Here is an 8,951-nt window from a genome sequence, read left to right as displayed (position 1 = left end):
CTCTGGAGCCGCCACCGTGCTTGAGGGTGGGCGCGTGTGCCTATCGCGTCGGTGGGCGCAGTGCGCAGAGAGGGGTCCGCGCCTTCTATGCCCCCGAGAGTTCCTCCTGGGGGAACACGGCCCTGGGCTCCTGGCTCCCGGCCGGACAGACCGGGGGTCCGCTCGCCTTGGGGACCCGCGGCCGGGCGCGAGGGGGCGCCACGCCACCGCAGCCGGCGGATCGCCAGGGCCGGGCCGGGCCGGGGGCGGCGCGCGGGGCGGTGCCGGACTCCGCGGGCAGCGGGCTCTAGAGACGCCGCGCTCCGCCCGAAGGAGGCCGCCGGCCGGGCGAGCGGAGAGGCAGCCAGCCGAGTCGGGCCCCGAGGTGAAGTTGCGTGCGCGGTGGGGCCCTGAATCCGCACCCGAGGGTCCCGGGGCCGGGTTGGGGACGAGGGTGCAGGGTCCACACAGAGGATCCGATGCAAGAGCGGGGGCGGGAGGGCTCGGGGCTTCTACACGGGGTTCCGGGGCAGAGACCGGGACGCAGAGGGTCTACAGAGGAGGGTCCCGAGGGGAGAGGAGACAGGAGGCTGACGCGGCGGGAGAGAGAGGTCTACACTGGAGTCTCTCGGGGCCGCAGCGGGGACAAGGGGTCTACACCGTAAGATCCCGATGCAGGAGCTGGGGCTGGAGGAGCGCGGGCGTCTACCTTCGAGCGTCCGGGCCGGAGCAGGGCAAGGGGGCCACAGTCCGGCGCTCGGAGTCTCCACTCGGCTGCGCAGACGGGTGGGGGCAAAGAAGAGTCCGGGAGGGACATGTAAGCTCCCCTCCCCCTACCCGCGGCCCCCGGAGCCGAGGGTGGTGCCGGACTGGGTGCCGCCCCCAGCCCCCTGCTCGGCTCCGAGTCCCCAGCCGGGCTGGCGTCCGGCCCCAGGCGCGCACGGGCTCGGGCAGCTTAGTGCGCTTCCATGGAGGTCCGGGCGGCCGTGGCCGGGGTCTGGTTGCAGCTGCCGCCCCGTCTGTCCGTGTAGGATCTGCAAGAGCTCAGGTGAGAGGAGGGATGGGCGACAAAGCGAGCGAGATGACCGGGGATCCCCCAGGCGCCCGTGCTGGCTGGTTGTGGGCGCACCCGGTTCCGCGCAGAGGGCGCGGGATGCAGCCCTTGGCGCGTGGGTGCTCTTTCCTCGCCCCTTCCTGCCGCCCCTGCCCTGCAGAGGGGAACGTCGCCCCCGTATACACAGCGATGCGCGCAGATGTAGTCTTACACACACACACGTACACACACACACTCATGGCCTTGCCTTCTCCTGCCCGGCCAGGAGCCGGAGCCGGAGCCGGACGCAGACCTGAATCCCAGAGAGGGAGCCCCTCTCCGGCAGTCTTGAATTCTTTAATTAGGAGCCCAAGCGCCCCTGAGCCCTCCGGAGCCGAGCCAGGGAGGCTCCCACACTCCCCCGCTGAGCCCAGGTTGGCGCCGGGGCTGGGAGTGCAGGAAGGCCCGGGTCCGCATAGAGGCGGTTGCCCAGGGGTCCTGGGCTTCAGCAGGGATGACGGTGGAGGGGGGGCGGGGTGCGTCTAGAAGAGCGAGCCAGGGTTCTCTCAGTGCCTCGAATGCTCTCCCCAGCCTCCAGTCTCCCGGGACCCTGCAGTGTCCCGGGGCGTGGGGGGATTTGCCCTCGCAAGGTTTCAGGTGACCCAGGGAGTCCCCTCCCAGCCCCCCTTGCTCCAGTAGATTCAGTTTCAGGATAAGACTCTGATAATGAGTTTCTGACTCTCAGGATAAGACTCTGATAATGGGTTGTGGCCCCTCCTGTTACCTTTGTCCCCTCGTCCGAGATTCCAGCCCCGAGCTGAGTTTGTGCCCGGGCAGACTCTCCTCACCTTTGGCGTTCCCTGTGGGCTGCCCCTTCTCCTTCTCTTCTTGGCCTGCAAAGACCTGGTTTCCTCAGCCCTGCACTCAAAGCCAAGGTTTGGAGCCACTGGCTGTTGGAAGTGGGTTTTGACCCTGTTGGTGCGTGTGGCAGTGACCCCTCTGGGAGGTGGCCTCCAAGGGGCGGCAGTGGCAGCTGGTTCACCCCTCTGCTCTGGGGCAGCTGCTAAGGGGGTCGGTTAGGAGAACCCCCAAGGTCTTCCTCTCTTTCCTTGCTGAGAAATCCACGGTGGACCCCACAAGCCCAGATGGGTTCAAGCAGAAGAGGGTGTGCTCCTTGCCCCACCCCCACCTCTAGGTTTGTGCGGTGCACGCGACCTCCAAAGGCTCCCCTACACCGGTAGTCCCCAGGCAGTCAGCGGATAGACTTGCTCTGGGCTCTCTTACACTGGCTCGGGGGAGCGCTGTGGCCCACTGGGGGCTGGAGTCCACTTGCTCTGGATCCCCGTTGCTGACCAGCCACACATTCACCAAAGGTTACGCCGCCAATGGAGGTTGGGTGCACCTGTACTTCCCTGGGCACAGGCTGGGAGAACAACCCTTCCCAAGGCCAGCGCCCAGGTGTTCCGACCCTTTTAGACTTATAATTTGTGTACTTCCACTTTGCAAAAGTCTTTTTTTTTAATACCTTGAGATTTCCATAATCTAAGAAAAAAAAAACATTGGATGTTTTTGTAGGCAGGGGGAAAAAGGAGGGAAGCAAGTTCTTGGCTGGCACCGAGGCCTGCGCAGGCCAGATGCTTAGAAAATATGTGCGGGTTGATTCATTGTTTGAGTTTAATTAAGAGTTTCTACCCAGGGTATGGCTGGGAGCTGCATTATCATAATTACAGGTGTATGTGCCATGATTAATAGGTCGTGCGGAACACATGGGTTGGGAGGAAGTGGTAAAATGCTGGGGTTTGCCCTGGCAAAAGCAGGCCGGGTCTGTGTCCCTGGAGGGTTTCGCATCTGGGGTGTGGGCAGCCCCCCTTCTGCCCCCTGCTCTTCCATCCAGGCACCAGGAGGGGGTTGGGCAGTTGGATTCTCAGCCTCTCCCTCAGCGGGGATGTGCGGGCGGGGGTGAAGGGGAGCAAGCGAGGCAGCTCAAGATGTGTGCACACGGTGCCGGGGGGTGGGGGGGGGTCACATGAGCCGGGAGGGGACACTGGGGAGCCTGGCAGATGGGCTGGTGGGCTCTGTGGGGGTTCAAGGAGAGCGGTCACGTGTGCCTGATCATCTAAGCACCGTGTCCTCGTGGGCCATTCATGAGGAATAGGGACGTCTTAGGACAGAGCCACAGAGTCCCCACTGCCTGCAGGGTCCCTCAGGGTCAGGCTGAACGGGGTGTCCCCAACTCAGGGCTGAGTGGAGGCGCCCCACGCCCACGGCTCCACGGAGGGCCCTGGCCCTGGGACCTGCATCCTCACTGTCGAGCTGGTCAGGGCGCAGGCTCCAGTCCCGCCTGGCCTGGCAGTGGGTGACCGGTGTGCCCTTCACAGTGGAAAGGGGTCCTGCATGGGCATCGAAGAAACAGCTGTGTCTGTTTCACCACCCAGCAACTCTTCTGAGAGCTTCAGCCCTTCTCAGCTGAAGCAGACAAGACAGAGGCCGGCTCCCCACTCTGCGAGGCACCTGCGGGCACCTGCGAGGTATAGCCAGTACTTGGCGCCTCATGCCATTGATGCATGCAGGGAGGCGCGGGTGTGTGTGGCTGGGAGGGCAGGCGCGGGCGGACTGGGCCTCCTTGGCTCTGAGACGTGGGCAAATAGTTCAGCTGCTGCTGTTTTATATTTTCTGATTCCTCCCGTGTCAGACCAGAAGGCTGCTCTGAACTGTGCCAGCTCTCTGATTTTCAGAGGAGGAACCTGTGTCGTAAAGCAGAGTCAGTAATGCATTCACTCAAAATGAAACTCCCAATATTTTAATTTGATTGTCTGTTTAGAAAGAAGGCAAATTGAAATGTCATGTATAAATAGTACAGAAGACCTTTACGTTGCTTTTTAAATCCATGGAGCTAAGACAGTAAGAGCAAACTGGACATGGAGGGGAAGATGGTCCCCTGGCCCCAGATACCCACACCGCCCCCAAGGGGGCGGGGCCAGGTTGGGCCACTGCTCTGTGCCCCGCGCACTGGCCCTCGGCCTCTCGATGTAGCAGTCGGCCCCTCACTCCCCTCTGCACCTGCCCTCCCGGGCACACCCGCCCTGTCCCTGGCCCTGTCCTCAGCTCTGTGCCGCCTCCCTGGACAAGTCGGCTCAGGGAGGAAGCAGACAAGCTCCGGTGGCCAGAGCCCTGGGCTGTAGTTCCCGGAATTTAATGACCTTCCTGGATATTTTTAACCTTGTCGGATATTTAAACAATGAAGTTTAAATCTTAGATTAGACTCAGAGTGCTGGGCACATGAAAGCCGAGGCTGGGGTTCTGGGGCCCAGAGACCCTCAGGCTGCTCTGAGTGGCGCAGTGCTTCTGACTAAATTCTAGCTTGAAGAGGCAAATTTATTTTTGTAAAGGAATAGCCTTTTTCCGGTGGGCGAGGCTCTGATCTCCATGTTCCTGACTCAGTTCTCACGGACCTGGCCACCTAGCCCCAGCAGGACGCGGGGAGGGTATGTGGATGGAGGGCCTGCCTCTGGGTGGCGTGGCTTCCAGGGGCCTCCATGCCCCAGCCAGGGGTCTCCATGTGCCTTCACCCCTCCCACACCAGCAAGTGTCTGGGGGTTGGGGAGGTGCCTATCACTGGGACAGCGGAACTGCTGTGTGGACTGTGCTGGTGTGTTTGTAGCAGGAGGACAGAAAGTACCAGCTTCGCACATATTCCAGGTGCAGTTCTCTGTATTCTGGGTCATGATGCTAAACAGGTTCAAAATCATGGAAAGTCCTGCCCGTCCTGTGCGTCTGGAGGCCAGACCTCCTCCTATCTGAGCTCAGACAGGAGTGGCGGCTGGAGCCAGGCTCCCAGTGGAGCACCAGACGGTCTGCCGGGTGCAGAGGGCCTGGCCCGGCACAGGGGCTACACCGGCTCAGACCCTCCTGCTTGCTAAGTGCAGGCCTGCCAGCCTCACCCACCCCAGAGCCCCCCAGCTCTGTCGGGGCTCAGGGCAGAGTCACCGTGTGCCCGCAGGACAAGCAGATACACGTCATCTCCCTGAACAGGGTCAAACCTGGTTCTGGTGACAGCCAGGAAGAGGGTTCCCTTCCTTCTGGGGGGTCGAGGAGGCATGTAGCTTAACACGGGGAAAAGTGCATGACAAGTTTTAAACCCAAATGTTTTATTTAACATCACAGCAATTAATGCAATGGAGTGAAATGCTTTGGTAAAATAAAATGCATTAAAAATTTATGCACATTATGTAGATTAGCTATTTAGTCATTAGAAGGAATGGCCTTTCTCCGTAGCCTCTGATATTCGATTGTGAAGCTATAAGGCCCCTTTCTGGAGCTGGTTCACAGTTACTTCAAGAAAATGACATTTCTGACTGTGAACAAATTTCCTTGATTTTTTTTTCCCACCAAAAGAGGGAAAAAAAGACATTTTTCCATGAGGAAACTTAGGAAATATGTATCATTGTCTTCTTTAATACTTAACCAATTAGAAATAGAGGCTTCCCAGGTGACTCAGTGGTAAAGAATCTGCCTGCAATGCAAGAGACCCGTATTTGATCTCTGGGTGGGGAAGATCCCCTGGAGAAAGGAATGGCAACCCACTTCAGTATTCTTGCCTGGAGAATTGCATGGGCAGAGGAGCCTGGTGGGCTACAGTCCGTGGGGCCACAAAGAGTCAGGCACAACTGTCTCAAAATGCAGAGGTGAGCTGGGCAGCACACACAATGAACAAGGTGAATTTTTGTCTCCAGGAATTGTGATATGTTGCTTTAACAAGAAACTTACATCTGGCGGGGGTGCTTGTCGAGTAAGAGGCTCTGAGGGGCTCCTCACTCCAGGAAACACCTGCCTGCCTGCCAGTGGCTGAGCCCAGGCCTGGTCCCGGGCGTAGAGGCGCCTGGTGTGTGCTCTGAGCAGGGCTGCCTGCAGACAGGCCGTCAGGAGGCGAGGGGCCCACTGTGCCCACCAGGGCAGTGTCCTTTCCTGGGAGATTATTTCGCACCAAAGGGAACATGACCAAAAAGAAGCCCTCTCTGCCCCGGAGGAACAGGTGGAAAGGTGAGGCCTCGTGTTTCCAGATACAGCAAACACATACAGATCAATGGGATAGAGTTGGGGAGAGATGAACCTCCAAATCTGGGGGAGATTGATTGTCAACAGCAGAGCCGAGGCCATTCAGTGGGGAAAGAATCAGTTCAGTTCAGTCGCTCAGTTGCGTCAGACTCTTTGCGATCCCCTGGACTTCAACACTCCAGGTCTCCCTCTCCATCACCAACTCTCGGAGTTTACTCAAACTCATGTCCATAGAGTCGGTGATACTATCCAACCATCTCATCCTCTGTCACCCCCTTCTCCTCCTGCCTTCAATCTTTCCCAGCATCAGGGGCTTTTCCAATGAGTCAGTTCTTCACATCAGGTGGCCAAAGTATTGGAGTTTCAGCTTCAGCACCAGTCCTTCCAATGAATATCCAGGACGGATTTCCTTTAGGATGGGCTGGTTGCGTCTCCTTGCAGTCCAAGGGACTCTCAAGAGTCTTCTCCAACACCGCAGTTCAAAACCATCAGTTCTTCGGTGCTCAGCTTTCTTTATAGTCCAACTCTCACATCCATACATAACTACTGTAAAAACCATAGCCTTGACTAGACGGACCTTTGTTGGCAAAGTAATGTCTCTACTTTTTAATATGCTGTCTAGTTTGGTCATAACTTTTCTTCCAAGGAGCAAGCATCTTTTAATTTAATAGCTGCAGTCACCATCTGCAGTGATTTTGGAGCCCCCCAAAATAAAGTCTGTCACTGTTTCCATTGTTTCCCCATCTATTTGCCATGAAGTGATGGGACCAGATGCCATGATCTTAGGGGAAAGAATAGTCTTTTCAACAAATGGAGCTGGAACAACTGGATTCAAGTTGCAAAAGTGTCTGATACCAAAAAAAAAAAAAAAATCACTCATCATACCAAGAACAAGAAATATCAAAACCTGACTGAGAAAGACCATCAGTAAATGCTGAGATGATAATTATCTGACCAGTCTTTTAAAGCTGGCTTTGTAAAAATGCTTCACCGAGCAATTATGGGTTTTCCTGAAACAAACAACAACAACAAAAAAAGAAAATTTCAGCAAAGAAGTTCAAGTTATAAAAAATACACAAATGAAGTTATGGAACTGGACAATGCATTGATTGAATGGAAAAAACCTTGCATCCCTGGTGGTCCGTCTCCCAGTGCAGGGGGCTGGGTGTGACCCCTGGTCAGATAGCTGAGACCCCACGGCCACGCAGCCAAAGAAAACCCAACTAACCGAACAGAGCACGTGCTGCCCGGGGTCAATAACAGAGGGTAAAACCGGTGAATCTGAGATTAATCGGAACTGCCCAGTCTCAACAACAGAGAGAAAAGAAAGACTGGAAAAAAGAAAAGGAACAGATTCGTAGGCACCTGTGTGAAAAGAGCAGAAATGCCAACATTTGTACTATCAGGTCTCAGAGGAGAGAAAAAAGGGGGTGAGGCTGAGAAGATTTGAATAAAGAATGCCTGAAAACCTCTCGAAACAGCAAAAAATACAAACCTACAGATTCAAGGAGCAGAGCATAAAAGCAATTGTAAGTGCTTGGCAATTAAATAACACACATAGAAAATTAATATGTCAAAGAAGTCTCAAAGGAAATTTTAAAATATAGAGAACTGAAAGGAAAAGAAAAGAAAAGAAGTGGAATGAAGCCAAAGCAGTGCTGAGGAAAGTTCATGGCCCTGAAATGCTTACATGAGAAAAAAGGAAAGCTGTCTACGTATGATATTATATCAGTAATATAACTTTGTAAATTGTATTAATTCTTTAAGAACTCCTTAAAAAAGAAATCTCCAGGTCCTGGGGGTTTCACTAGAAAATTCTACCAGACATTCCAAATCACTTTGAGATTAATATTACCTGAAGACTGCATTAGAAGAAAACTACAGATCCATATCATTCATGAACTTAGACAGAAAATCCTAAACAAAATATTAGCACATTGAATCTAGTGATGCATGAAGTTACTGGGCCAAGTGAGATCTAATCCGGGTATGCAAGTGTGGTTTAAAATTAAAAAATCAGTCAGTATAATTCACTGTATCAACAGACCAGATATAAAATCACAGCTTATTCCAGAATTCATATAGGAAGGCACAGGCTCTAACATAGCTGGAACAGTCGAGAAGGGCAGAGTGGATGAGGACTCTGCCCAGCTTTAATGCTGTCTGTGTGGCTGCAGTGATGAGACCCTGTGATGCGGGCAGAGGGCAGAAGATGGAGCTCAGAACCCAGTGGTGCCCTCGTGGGCACACCTAATTGCCTGTCAACAAAGATACAAAACCAGTTTACTGGAGGAAGCGTAGCCTTTTCAACAAGTGGCTGTTTAATCGCTCATCCTAGGAGAAAAGAAGAATTCATCTGTAACCTCACACCTTATATACAAATTAACTCAAACACATTGTAAATAGCTATACTTTTAATGAAATAAATGTTCAAAAAATTAACTCAGAAATGGACTACAGACTTTAATGTAAAACTGTAAGACTTTTAGGAAAAAAAAAAAAACAGAATCATCTGGGTTTGGGATCCCCTAGAGTAGGATATGGAATCCACTCCAGTATTTTTGCCTGGAGAACTCCATGGACAGAGGAGCCTGGTGGGCTGCAGTCCAAGAGTTCACAAAGAGTAGGACATGACTGAGTGACTGAGCATACACATGCAAAGAGTTCATAGACTTGACGCCAAAAGCATGTTCCATAAAAGGTACACTTGATAGACTGAATCTCATCAGAATGAAAAATCGCTTTTTCAGAAACCCTTTTCAGAGCATTAAAGGAAAAGCTACAGAGTGGGACACAATATTTGCAAACCACACATCCAGTAAAGAACCCAAATCTGTAATATATGAAGAATTCTCAAAACTCAATTGCCAAAAACAACAACAGC

General features: G+C 53.7%; 1 protein-coding gene across 1 annotated transcript in view; it reads left to right on the top strand.

The window, feature by feature from the left end:
- The first annotated feature begins 279 nt into the window (after positions 1 to 279).
- KCNG2 (potassium voltage-gated channel modifier subfamily G member 2) overlaps positions 280 to 8,951 on the top strand; it is a 52,480-nt gene continuing 43,808 nt past the window's right edge. The window contains exon 1 of the mRNA XM_027525578.1: positions 280 to 364. The gene's annotated coding sequence lies outside the window, so the exon portion shown is untranslated. The remainder of the gene's footprint in view (positions 365 to 8,951) is intronic.

This window comes from Bos indicus x Bos taurus, chromosome 24 (assembly GCF_003369695.1).
Source record: "Bos indicus x Bos taurus breed Angus x Brahman F1 hybrid chromosome 24, Bos_hybrid_MaternalHap_v2.0, whole genome shotgun sequence".
Taxonomy (NCBI): Eukaryota; Metazoa; Chordata; class Mammalia; order Artiodactyla; family Bovidae; genus Bos; species Bos indicus x Bos taurus.
The sequence above is the reverse complement of the archived record's forward strand: the minus strand, read 5'-3'. Positions and strand labels throughout refer to the sequence as shown.